The sequence below is a fragment of the Anomaloglossus baeobatrachus genome, chromosome 11 (genome assembly GCF_048569485.1).
Source record: "Anomaloglossus baeobatrachus isolate aAnoBae1 chromosome 11, aAnoBae1.hap1, whole genome shotgun sequence".
Classification (NCBI taxonomy): Eukaryota; Metazoa; Chordata; class Amphibia; order Anura; family Aromobatidae; genus Anomaloglossus; species Anomaloglossus baeobatrachus.
In genome coordinates, this window is record NC_134363.1 from 16,320,048 (window position 1) to 16,333,707 (window position 13,660).

A 13,660-nucleotide genomic window follows, 5' to 3' on the forward strand; every position below is an offset into this window, starting at 1 on the left:
CTTTAACCCCATTGGCATCCTGAGACCATGATTATGTGGTCCTGATAGTTGCCTTAACAATTCATGGCAAAATAACGGCCTTGGAGTCTGCCGGCTATAGGGGCCTGTTCAGATGTTAGCAACAATTATGTCGTCAATGTAACATTTTTTATTTTCTACCCTGTCACTTTGCATTAATTCTTGAAATGCAGCTTAAGTGTTCATAAACTGACAACAGTTTCGAATACATTGAGGGTGGTTGTTTTTAAAATAGTATCCCTTTGGGTTTTTTCCAATACATAGGTCCCCCCAAAGTCACTTTAAAACTGATTGGCCCTTTAAAAAAAAATTTGTAAACTTCCTTGAAAAAATTAAAAATTACTGCTACAGTTGAAAAGATTCTAACATCCTAGTAAGATAAAAGAACATTTTACTCTTGGTACTGATGCAAAGCAGACATAAGGTAAATATAATTTATTAACTATTTTGTGTGGTGTGACCATCTGGATAAAAAGGATAATAATTTAAACTTTAAAAAAATGCTAATTTTTAGACATGTTTGACAAATTTCTGATATTTTTAGAAATAATCGCAAAACATATCAACCTAAAGTTACCTGTCAAGATACCACTGGGTGGCTCTAACACTCAGGCAAGAAAACTAACCTGAGTGTAATACTACAGAAGTCCACCAGAAATCGCCAAACTGAATGTCAGAGTAGTCAAATAAAAATGGGTCAATGCTGGGATGACACATCTTGAAACAGGGAGCAAAACTAGTCACAGTCAAGAACAGAGCCGAGGTCGGATTCTGGAAAACAAACTACACAGGAGAGACACTGGTGAGGGAAGAAGACTGGCTAACTAGGGGAACACAGAGGGAAGACTGGGCAGGACAGACGAAGGACGGAGCAAGCAGAAAAAGATGAGGTCAGTCAAGGGAGGCAGGACAGAGGTCAGACAGTGCCAAGGAGGTAGAGGTTGGGCAGGTCAGGGGTCAGGTAAAAGGTACCGTGTAGCAGGGAAATGGAGCAGAGCATTTCTCACAGGAGTAGCTCGATGCTAAGCCGGAAATATTACTAGTGGTGTCCCGGAGGCAGCAGAGCCCAGATATGGTGGCATGACCCCCGGAATGAGGCCATGCCAAACAGGCCCCTCCCCAGAGACCGACTTCCCAGAACGGATACCTGCACCAATTTTGCAGTGGCAGAGCCATGCAGGATTCATGACATTACCATTATCATAAAATATAATGTGTCTCAAAAAAAAACAATATAAAAATTACTGGGCTATGTTGGAACATTGCAGAGTTATTGCCACGCAGATTACACAAATGTCACATTTGAAAATTTGGCCTGGTCACTAAGGGGTTAATTATCCTGTTCTTTTTCTAAATGAAAGATGACCATAAGAGGTTACAAAAAATAAAAGTGTATATATATGTGTCCTTTCTTGCATTGCAACTTGTATCTCCCAGTGTGTTCACTCTAGGCCAGGACTTCTGGCACATTTGAGAACTGTACAGTGTAGATGTAGTAGTCAGCTAAGGAAACTTTGTGCAGCAGAAAAAAGGTGAATCATACTGACTTCTCTTGCTAATCATAAGATATTCAGCAGTGTCATAGGCTCAGGGTTAATGGTGTCTGCCAAAGAGCATCTGAAAGGGAAAACTCCCTATGTTTTGTTATTGCGCATTCTGAAGGTATGATGACATAGCTAATTGCTGTGCATGATGAGCTGGTGGATATCGCCAACCGAGTAAAAGAAATGGATGTCATGAAATTGAAAATATCTGAATAATAACTGACTTTTGAGTTTTTTTCTGAATCTATTAAAATGATGGTCTCAGTCACTTCCTGATTAGTGGTGAGCGAGCACTACAATGCTCCTTTGCTCAGTATTCATAATGAGTAATTATGGATGAATACGGAAATATTTGGGTTTTGATTCCTTGTGCCGAATAAATCTTACTATACATGCATTCATACCGAGTAATGAACCCAATGCAAGTCAAGGTAAAACTTGAATATTTTTCAGCAGGACCTTCCCAGTAGGTCTGGGATGGCTGTCACAATGTTGATATGGATGTAAAAGTATTGAAACTGAATGGGAACAGCATGAAGAAGATGACAGAATGCATTTTTGAATCACTGCTGGTTTCTAGTCTTATTAGAGTAATATGTTCCTTTTACAGAGTGTCAACCAACCAAATCTACAAAACCAAACCTTAATTGGATTTGTCACTAAAAAAGGTTAACAAACATTATTTCCTGTATAATGACTTGTTCATAAGGCAAAATAAAAAATAGAAAAAAACAACTCCTTCCCTTTAACCAATGTTCAAATGTAGCACTTTTGCTTTTGTTTATCCTCATTCCTTTCAATCCTGAAAAAAAGTTCACCGTAGAATGTAATTGGAACATTTTACTACCTATTCTGGGTTTGTATTGTGTATTACATGATAACACACATTCTGGTTAATTTATGAAGGAGGGACTCTGAAACTCACAAACCTTATGTGGACAATGAAAGGGCTGCAAAAATATTAGAAAAAGGATCTGCAATAGACCCTGGAAGAGATGTAGAGGAGGGCCTCTGAATACGTTTTTGGCTAATTTTTAAAAAACATTAACCAGAACATATATGACAACTAGAGATGAGCGAACTGGCCATGGTTCGGCTCGAGTTCGGTTCGTCGAACGGAGGTCTCGTTCAAGTTCAGTTCGGCGAACGTTCGACGAACCGAACTCGAACCAGTAGGAAATAATGGGAGGCAATCACAAACACATAAAAACGCATTATAACTGTACACATACAGTTAATAAACATTGCCATAACACTTACCGGTGCCCGCAATGCGTCCTGCACTCTGTCTCCTGTCACTATTCCTTCCGATGATCGCTGCGTCCTCCCGATAAACAGCACTGACAGGTCCTTCCATGACGTCGTCAAAATAGCCATGTGACCACTCACGTGGCTATTATCTCATTGGCTACAGACTGGTCACATGGCTTTGACGTTATGTCCTGTCCTAGGTCCTGTCATTGCACTCTCCGGTACATGGTGCACATTTGTGTATCGCCGTGTACCGGCGACATGCTCTAGCACACGGTCGACTCTCCGTTCCGTTAGGGACCGGCTGACACAGCCGGTCATTAACGGAGATCACCGTTGCCATAGCAACGCAGTTAGCGGTGACGTCACCGCTAACCGCGGCTCTGGGAATCACATGATCGGAGCACCGTTGCTATGGTAACGCGTCTGTCAGCATTACTGCTTTTACCGCTAACAGCCAGCAGCACTGATCTCTCACGGAGTGAAGGCTGCACGCTGCTTCCCGTGCAGCCTTCACGGAGTGAAGGCTGCACGGGAAGCAGCGTCTTCCCCCATGCAGCAGTGATGGAGCAGAGCTGCATTTGTTGAACGAGAAAGACAGAAGACCATGAATCGTGGAGGGCTGACAGGGGGTAATAAAGATGGAGTCTCTAATGTGTCTGTGTATTTATTTCTATTAAAGTATTTTTTCTCTGTTTGGTGTCTTTTTTTTAACCCTTTATTGGAGATTCTTAATGGCCGGGTCAAACGTGCCTGACATTAAGAATCTCTGGCTTTATACTAGCTAGTAAAACAAAGCTAGTATTAACTCATTATTACCCAGCAAGACACCCGGCTTCAGGGCTGTTGGAAGAGTTGGATACAGCGCCAGATGATGGCGCTTCTATGAAAGTGCCATTTTCTGGGGCGGCTACAGACTGCAATTCGCAGCAGAGGCGCCCAGAAACCTTGGGCTAACCTGTGCTGCGGATTCCAATCCCCAGCTGCCTAGTTGTGGCTGGACACACAAATGGGGCGAAGCCCACGTCATTTGTTTTTTAATTATTTCATGAAATAAGTGAAATAATTAAAACAAAACGGGCTTCCCTATATTTTTGGTTCCCAGCCGGGTACAAATAGGCAACTGGGGGTTGGAGGCAGCCCGTGGCTGCCTGCTGTACCTGGCTAGCATACAAAAATATGGCGAAGCCCATGTCATTTTTTTGGTGGGCAAAAAACTTCTGCATACAGTCCTGGATGGAGTATGCTGAGCCTTGTAGTTCTGCAGCTGCTGTCTGCTCTTCTCCATACAGACAGACAGCAACTGCAGAACTACAAGGCTCAGCATACTCCATCCAGGACTGTATTCAGGAGTTTTTTGCCCCCTGAAAAAATTATGTGGGCTTCGCCATATTTTTGTGTGCTAGCCAGGTACAGCAGGCAGGTACGGCAGCCCCCAACCCCCAGTTGACTATTTGTACCCGGCTGGGAACCAAAAATAAAGGGAAGCCCTTTTTTTTATTATTTCATGAATTTCATGAAATAATTAGAAAACAAATGACGTAGGCTTCGCCCCATTTTTGTGTCCAGCCAGGTACAACTAGGCAGCTGGGGATTGGAATCTGTAGCACAGGTTGGCCTGAGCTTTCTGGGCGCCACTGCTGCGAATTGCAGTCTGCAGTCGCCTCAGAAAATGGCATTTTCATAGAAGCGCCATCTTCTGGCGCTGTATTCAACTCTTCCAGCACCTGCCTGCTATACCTGGCTAGTAGTGATGAGCGAGCATGCTTGTTACTACTCGGTACTCGCACGAGTATCACTGTACTCGGGCTACTCGGCGGGTACCGAGTAATTTTGCAATACTCGTGCTTTACTCGTGGTCTTCATCCCTGCATGTTGGCGCTCTTTTGAGAGCCAGCCCTCATGCAGGGATTGGCTGGCAGACCACTGCAATGCCACAGCCCTGTTAGTTGTGGAATTGCAGTGATTGGCTGGCCTGCACAGCGTGACCGAGCCTTTATACCGGCCGGCGCGCTGTGCTCTGTACACAGCCATCTCATATTCCCTGCTTTCCACGCCCACAGGCACCTATGATTGGTTGCAGTGAGACACGCCCCCACGCTGAGTGACAGGTGTCACACTGCACCCAATCACAGCAGCCGGTGGGCGGGTCTATACTGTGCAGTAAAATAAATAAATAAATAATTAAAAAAAACGGCGTGCGGTCCCCCCAATTTTAATACCAGCCAGATAAAGCCATACAGCTGAAGGCTGGTATTCTCAGGATGAGGAGCTCCACATTATGGGGAGCCCCCCACCCTAACAATATCAGTCAGCAGCTGCCCAGAATTGCCGCATACATTATATGCGACAGTTCTGGGGCTGTACCCGGCTCTTCCCGATTTACCCTAGTGCATTGGCAAATCGGGGTAATAAGGAGTTAATGGCAGCCCATAGCTGCCACTAAATCCTAGATTAATCATGTCAGGCGTCTCCCCGAGATTCCTTCCATGATTAATCTGTAAATTACAGTTAAAAAACACACACACCCGAAAAATCCTTTATTAGAAATAAAAAAACACTAACAAAGTCCCTCATTACCAATTTATTAACCCCGACAAACCCTCCATGTCCGGCGTACTCCACGGACTCCGGCGTCGCGTCCAGCTCTGCTGCATGGAAGTGACAGGAGCTGCAGAAGACACCGCCGCTCCGGTCACCTCCACGCAGCTAATGAAGGGAATAGCGCGATCAGCTGCTGTCAGTCAGGTAACTCCCGGCCACCGCTGGATCCAGCGGTGGCCGCGATTAACCTCAGTGACAGCAGCTGATCGCTATACTCACCTCAGTTGGTGCATGGAGCTGACTGGAGCGGTGGTGAGTAGCGCGATCAGCTGAGCTGTCACTGAGGTTACCCGCGGCCACCGCTGCATCCACCGCTGGATCCAGGTAACCTCAGTGACAGCTCAGCTGATCGCTATACTCATCTCATTAGCTGCGTGGAGGTGACCGGAGCGGCGGTGTATTCTGCAGCTCCTGTCACTTCCATGCAGCAGAGCTGGACGCGACGCTGGAGGACTGTGGAGTACGCCGGACATGGAGGGTTTGTCGGGGTTAATAAATTGGTAATGAGGGACTTTGTTAGTGTTTTTTATTTCTAATAAAGGATTTTTCGGGTGTGTGTGTTTTTTAACTGTAATTTACAGATTAATCATGGAAGGAATCTCGGGGAGACACCTGACATGATTAATCTAGGATTTAGTGGCAGCTATGGGCTGCCATTAACTCCTTATTACCCCGATTTGCCAACGCACTAGGGTAAATTGGGAAGAGCCGGGTACAGCCCCAGAACTGTCGCATCTAATGTATGCGGCAATTCTGGGCGGCTGCTGACTGATATTGTTAGGGTGGGGGGCTCCCCATAACGTGGAGCTCCCCATCCTGAGAATACCAGCCTTCAGCCGTATGGCTTTATCTGGCTGGTATTAAAATTGGGGGGACCGCACGCCGTTTTTTTTAATTATTTAATTATTTATTTCACTACACAGTATACACACACCGGCTGCTGTGATTGGGTGCAGTGAGACAGCTGTCACTCAGTGTGGGAGCGTGTCTCACTGCAACCAATCATAGGCGCCGAAAAGCAGGAAAGCAGGGAATAGGAGATTGATTAATGAGCGGCCGGCTTTTTCAAAAGAGGAAAAGCCACCGGAGTTTGAACAGCTGTGCAGCGCCGCGGCAGTGATCGGGGAACGGTAAGTAAGAGAGAGGGGGGGGAACTGACCGACAGACTGTGAGAGGGGGACAGACAAGACAGAGAGAGACAGACCGACGGACTGAGGGAGATAGAATAAAAAAAAAAAATGACCGACATCGCTAGTAAAAAGCACAAAACGTGCGTTTTGGACATCGGAGTGCCACACAAGGTTTTCATGTAAAATCTTTCATGTATTAATCTCAAAAAGTAACATACACCAGCTCTATCTCACTATTGGGTATGTGCCCTTAACATTTCCGCCATGAAAATTCATTTTGGTGTCATTTTGGAAGGTTTTCTGGTGAGTCCGTAAAAATGGCGTAAAACTTGGACAAAATTGTTCACAGCTGTGACTTTTGAGTGATAAATGCTTCAAGGGGTCTTCCCCATGCTGATGCCATGTCATTTGAGCACTCTTCTGAGACTTTTGTGACATTTTTAGGGTTTCTACATGCTGCCGGGGGGTCATTTCACAAAAATACTCGGGTCTCCCATAGGATAACATTGGGCTCGGTGCTCGGGCCGAGTACACGAGTATCTTGGGAGGCTCGGCCCGAGCTTCGAGCACCCGAGCTTTTTAGTACTCGCTCATTACTACTGGCTAGCATACAAAAATATGGCGAAGCTCAAGTTTTTTGGCAAAAAAAATAAAAAATGCTTCCCTGGATTTTCCATTGCCAGTGAAGGTAACACCAAGCAGTGGGGGTTAGCAGCCAGTAGCTGCTTGGATTACCCTTAGCTAGCAATACAAAAAATGCAGCGGGAGCCCATATATATTTTTTTTAATTATTTATTTAAATAACTAAAAACAAAATGGGCTTCCCTGTATTTTGATTGCTGGACATCACAGTGCTGTAAAAATAAATCTTTAAAAAAAATGACGTAGCGCTCCGCGGTATTTTTGATTCTCAGTGCAGATAAAGCAGACAGCTATGGGTTGCCACCCACATCTGATTGCCGTTACCTTGGTTGGCAATCAAAATACAGGGAAGCCCATTAATTTTTTCTATTTAAAAAAGTTAAAAAAAAAATGACGTTGGGTCCCCCCATTTTTGATAGCCAGCTAGGGTAAAGCAGACGGATGTAGCCTGAAAACCACAGCTGGCAGCTTTACCGTGGTTGGGGATCCAATGTGGAGGTCCCCCCAGGCTCTTTTTTTATAATTATTTTATAAATATTAATAATTACACAAAAAAAGTAGGGTCCCTCCCAAATTGGATCACCAGCCAAGGTAAAGCGGACAGTTGTGGTCTGGTATTCTCATGGTGGGAAGGTCCATAGTTATTTGGCCTTAACAGCCTAAAAATAGCAGGCTGCAGGCACCCCAGACGTGGCGCATCCACTAGATGCGCCAATCCTGGCGCTTCACCCCAGCTCATCCCGTGCCCTGTTGCAGTGGCAAACGGGGTAATAAATCGGGTTGATACTAGCTGTAAAGTCACCTGAGATCAAGCCCAGCAGTTTGTGATGTCATGGCGTCTATTAGATACCCAACATCATAAACTGTCAGTACTAACAAAAACAAAAAATCGAAAAAAGAAATTTATTTGAAAAAACAGTCCCCAAAACATTCCCTCTTTCACCAATTTATTGTAAGAAACAAAATAAAGGGGTCCTACAACGACTCTGGACCGTCTAGAATATGGGGGGAGACACTCAGGGAACGTATCCCCCATTTTCTAGGAGTGCAGACCCTTCATGTGAGGAGTGTGGGTGCAATGAATCTGCACTCACTCTCCCCGGGTCCACAGCAGCAGAGTCCATGTCGTAATGGTTGCTACCAAAGCTGCAATGCCCTGTTCATGAGGTAAGGGCATGCCTAATCAGGAGAACTATTCTACATTTCCAAATATTGGTATTTGCTGATATTATTGCTATTCCACCTACTATATATTGGGGATAGGATCTTAGAGATGGAATACCCCTTTAAGTCCAGTTATCCAGCTGAATGAATACTTAACAGAGCTCTCTATTTAGATGTGTTTTCCTGTGGCGTGTAACGGACTCTCATATTTGGTAGTCGTTCAGCAGGGAAACTATAAAAGCAAATCCCTCCATTTGGAAATGTAGTATATAGCTCTCCTGATCAATTATGTTCCTTACCTCATGAGCAGGGCATTGCAGTAATAATAACAATTTATTCATTTATATAGCGTTATTAATTCCGTAGCGCTGTATGTCTTTGGAGTGTGGGAGGAAACCAGAGTACCCGGAGGAAACCCACGCAAACACGGGGAGAAGATACAAACTCCTTGCAGATGGTGTCCTTGGTGGGTATTGAACCCAGGACCTCAGTGCTGCAAGACTGCAGTGCTAACCACTGAGCCACCATGCCGCCCATTTAGCTTACAGATGCATAACCACCACTCACTGTGTCTGAACACAGGAACTTGAGCTGATAGCCGCTCTGTGCATGCGGCAGCGTCTATTGTGAAGGAGAGGGCCGCGGGGGATCAACGCTGCACAGGTACCGTGGGACACCGGGGAACACCGGTGGGGTTATAGGGGGTGACCTGGCAGGGCCTGGGGAGGAATTTTCTGTTGCATGTGTCATGGCACATGCGACAGAAATCAGAAGAGTAGGGTGAATGCGGCCGGCGCGCTGCTGTGCGCACTGCTGTGCGCACGGCCATCTTGGATTTCTGGGAGGGCATCAGGGGGGGCACTTTGGCGACACCGGGGGACCAGAGGGGACCGGGGAGGAGATTTATCATGTTTGTTTATGCCAGATGGGAGATAAATAATTTTTTACCGACACTGTCATTTACTGTAACGTGATCATCGGTGTACGGTGTATACCAGTGATCACATGAGCGGGGACCGGAAAAACCGTCCTGAATCATGATCTCCAGGGTCTCAGCTAGCCCTGAAACCCCAGAGATTTTTTGACGCACTCGAAACGCGAACTGGAGAACCTCGAACCGCGAACCGCGCTCAACTCTAATGACAACAAATGTATTGAAAGATGCTATCATGTTGCAGACTATGGAAGAGATGTATGGGCCAAGAAAGAACACTCTTTCCATCAGATGATAGTCACATTTGACAGTGAGAAATTCAACCAGATGGAATATAGCAAGAACATGACTTGAATGAAATAAAAGCAGTTTATGTGCCTAGTTTTGACAATATATATAGAAATTCTCTTTCCACAATTGAGGTATTAAAAATTGATTCAATTTTCATCCTCTATAAGAAGAAGGTATGGAAAGCAAGGGCTTGTATCATGGCCTTTCTACTGGCGTGAAACTTAGATCAGGAAAAGGGAGCTGAGCAGCCACCAAACCAATTTTTATCATTTTTAGGACTAAAGGGGGCTTTACACGCTACGATATCGTTATTGTTTGGTCGCCGGGGTCAAGTTGTTAGTGACGCACATCCGGCGTCATTAACGATATCGCAGTGTGTAATACTTACCAGCGACCTTAGGCGACCTCAAAAATGGTGAAAATCGTTCATCATGGAGAGGTCGTCCCAAAGTCAAAAATCAGTAAGGGTTGTTTAGCGTTGTGGTTCATCGCTCATGCGGCAGAACACATCGCTATGTGTGACACCGCATGAGCGAGGAACGTCTCTTTACCTGCCGCCGGCCCCAATGAGGAAGGAAGGAGGTGGGCGGGATGTTACGTCCTTCTCATCTCCGCCCCTCTGCTTTGATTGGCCGGCCGCTTAGTGACGTTGCGGTGACGTCGCTGTGATGCCGAACGTCCCTCCCCCTTGAAGGAGGATTGTTCGGCAGTCACAGCGCCGCCGCCGACCAGGTAAGTATGTGTGACGCTGCGTAGCGATAATGTTCGCTACGGCAGCGATCACAAACAATCGCATGCGCGACGGGGGTGGGTAGTTACACGGTCGCTATCGCTAGAAATTGCTAGCGATATCGCTAACGTGTAAAGCCCCCTTAAGTTCTGAAAAGCGAGGGCCTGTACCGAGGTTGTCGTTCTGTCGCAAAACCTCTGTCAGGTGAATCTGTACTTGACACTTAGATTTTGAAAACACAGAGACATTGGACACATCATGCATCCATCGCATGCTTTTCAAAAATGTTCTGTATTGTCTGGCAGGTGCGAAACCTGTGTCAGGAAAATGTAGCTTAGAAGTGACAACATTTTCATCCTCTAAGAAAAATTTTTTTAGTAAAAAGGAACTGAGAAGCAACAGATTGAAGTTCACGGAGGGCACCACCACCAGAGACATGTCCCCTTTCCTGTCTCTTAATATGTATTTTTCTAAGTACATAGCCAAGAGTAGTAGTAAAGATCTCAAAAATTAAACCTTGGCCCTGACAGGACTTGGGGTCATATGGACCAGCACGAAGAACTGGAAGGCAATAATCCCTAACATGATTCCTATCACACATGATTCCTACTGCAGGAACAAAACCTGCACTAATTCCATGGAATATTTTTAGCAAGCCACACTAAACTGGATTGCAATTAGGACTGTTTGGTTGGATATTGCACCAGCAGGTATAAAAATGCTGCCCAAAAATCTCTCCCTTCAATGACACAAGATCTCTCTACTCTAACTCCGGAAAGACTGCACACAAGATGGTATCTGTGCATCTTCTATTTTTTTGGGCCTCCTTCTGTACCATATCCCCAAAGTCATCAGGCAGCCCTCAATCCTATTTCTTAGAGGGCCAGTGGGTGGCCCTCAACCATAAAGTTTGGTCCTATCTTAACATCTAATATTTAAAACCTTACAAAATGTCTATTGACATAAATGTGATAAAGGGTTGAGCAAGACCTTGGGCCCAAAGGACACACTTGGAAATGGGAAGCTATATAAACATAATGTCCAGCTCAAAAAAAGGCAGGCCACATGCTTGTTTTCATCAACCTAAAAGAATAACAAAAAACAAAAAAAAGAACTGGATTGCAAGATTGTATACATGCATTGTGTAGGAGAATGTTCACATTGGCCATTAAAAAACAACACCCAAAAAAAAAACATGAGCAAATAGCCTTACATAAGTAAATAAATAGCTATCATATCTTATTATGTTTGTCACTAGACATATGGTAAGGTTATAAATATTAGATACTAGGACCGTCCTGATAGGGGTCACCTTGACGGGGTGGGATGGCAAGTTAATGGGAAACTTGAATAATTTTTGTGGGGAATTGGAAGCAGGTCTGGGAGGGCTGTAAATATACTGGAATGTATGGAAAAGTGTTGAAACTGAATGGGAATAGCATAAGGAGATTGCATTTCTTAGTCGTTTTTAGGAATAATGTTAGAGTATTTTGGGGAGTGAAGCAGGAGAACCTTTCCCTAAGGCTGTCACACTGCTTTCTGGTCCGAGCATTAAAGTTAATGGATATGTACTGCTACCTCTGCCCATCCTCAGTAACCGAGTGTATGATTGCAGTCACCCTAGCTGTTTGGTCTCTTAAGTGAAGCGTAAAAATAAAGAAATAATTTGAAAAAATGGCGTAAGGTTCCTCCTATTTTCATACTCAGCGCAAATAAAGCAGACAACTAAAGGCTGCAGCTCCCAGCTGTGTGCGCTATCTTGGCTGTGTATCAAAATACAAGGGGCATCATGCTTTTTTTTATTTATTTAACACTAGAAGTCCCAGAAATTTCGAGCTCCCCCCTGAAGTCCCAAAAGAGGGTCAAATGACCCTTAGACCAAACTGTAATTAAGGCCATTACTGTCGCACAACCTCCTGTGGTGCGACAGCAATGGCCTTAATTACAGAACAAAAGACGGTGATTATAGGATGTTAGCTAAAATCCTTCAGGTCATTCGACCCATCTCTGGGTTCCAAAGGTAGAAATGTTAAATGACCCCTCTCTGGGACTTCTAGTGTTAAATAAATAATTTAAAAAAGTTGTGAGATTCCCCCCGATTTTGATACTCAGTCAAGATAAAGAGAAAACAAAGACCAAGAGTGCTGGACCTCATCATAGAAGTAAATCGAAAAAACAATGGAACATTAGGGGTACTACCGTTCTGGTACATAAGGAATTAAATACCACATTAGTGAAACAATTGTTTTTTTTTATACAAAAGTGCACAACAATAAATGCATGTGGTAATAGACACAATTGAATCAATAAAAGCAATTGTTTCACTAATGGGGTATTTAATTCTTTATGTACCAGCACGGTAATACCCCTAATGTTCCATTGTTTTTTCAGTCAAGATAAAGCGGACAGCTGGAAGCTGGTATTCTCAGGCAGAAGAGGCCCAAGGTTATTGGGCTTTCCCCAGTCTAAAAATAGCAGCCTCCAGCCACCCCAGAATTGGCACATCTATTAGATGTGCCAACTCCGGTGCTTTATCCAGTTCATCCTCATTGCCCTTGATCAGTGGCAATCAGGGTAATATAACCAGTTAATGACAACTATGATTCGTTAAAATCACAAATGTCATCAAGCCTGAGGTTCGCAATGGAGAGGGATTTATTAGACCCCCCATTACTAAGTCAAAATAAATAATCACAAAGAAAAATCCTTTAGTAAAACAAAATAAAATAAAAACACCCACTTTCTCTAATTTATTAACCCCCAAACACCCCTGTAGGTTTGACCTAAAACACACCACAACATCCCAAGATGATCCCGGGTCTGCTACATCTGAGGTCGCAGTGCGAAGTCACATTAAAAAAACGTGACTGACTGCTCACTGCACCATCAAGGACACACTGACAGAGCCGCAACTGTAAGTGGTGAAGTCAAAGAGTTCCATTGACATCACAGCTGGCGTTCCTACGGTACCCCAGCTGTGACCTCAGGTGAACCCACCTATGGTGAACTCAGTGAACTTAGTGATCTCACCTCAGATGAACTCAATGAAGTCAACGCCCTCTCCCTCCTGTAGGGTGTGTGCTCTTATGGTCAACGGGGTACAATCTCTCACTTTTCTTTTCTCTTTCTTGTATATTTCGAGCAACTACAATCTTTCCATTTTTTAGATGTGCACAAATTTGTTTGCTGCAAATCAACCATTTGTTTAAGAAAATTTGGCAAAAGTGGCCGAAGTATTACTAAAAAGGTGTCCAATGTGTTTAGGAGGGTTGCTCATTTTAGATAGAAAATTTTATGAATGCAACTCCAAGATTAAGGAGACATTCAGAGTTTGAAATGCATTAATGGTAAA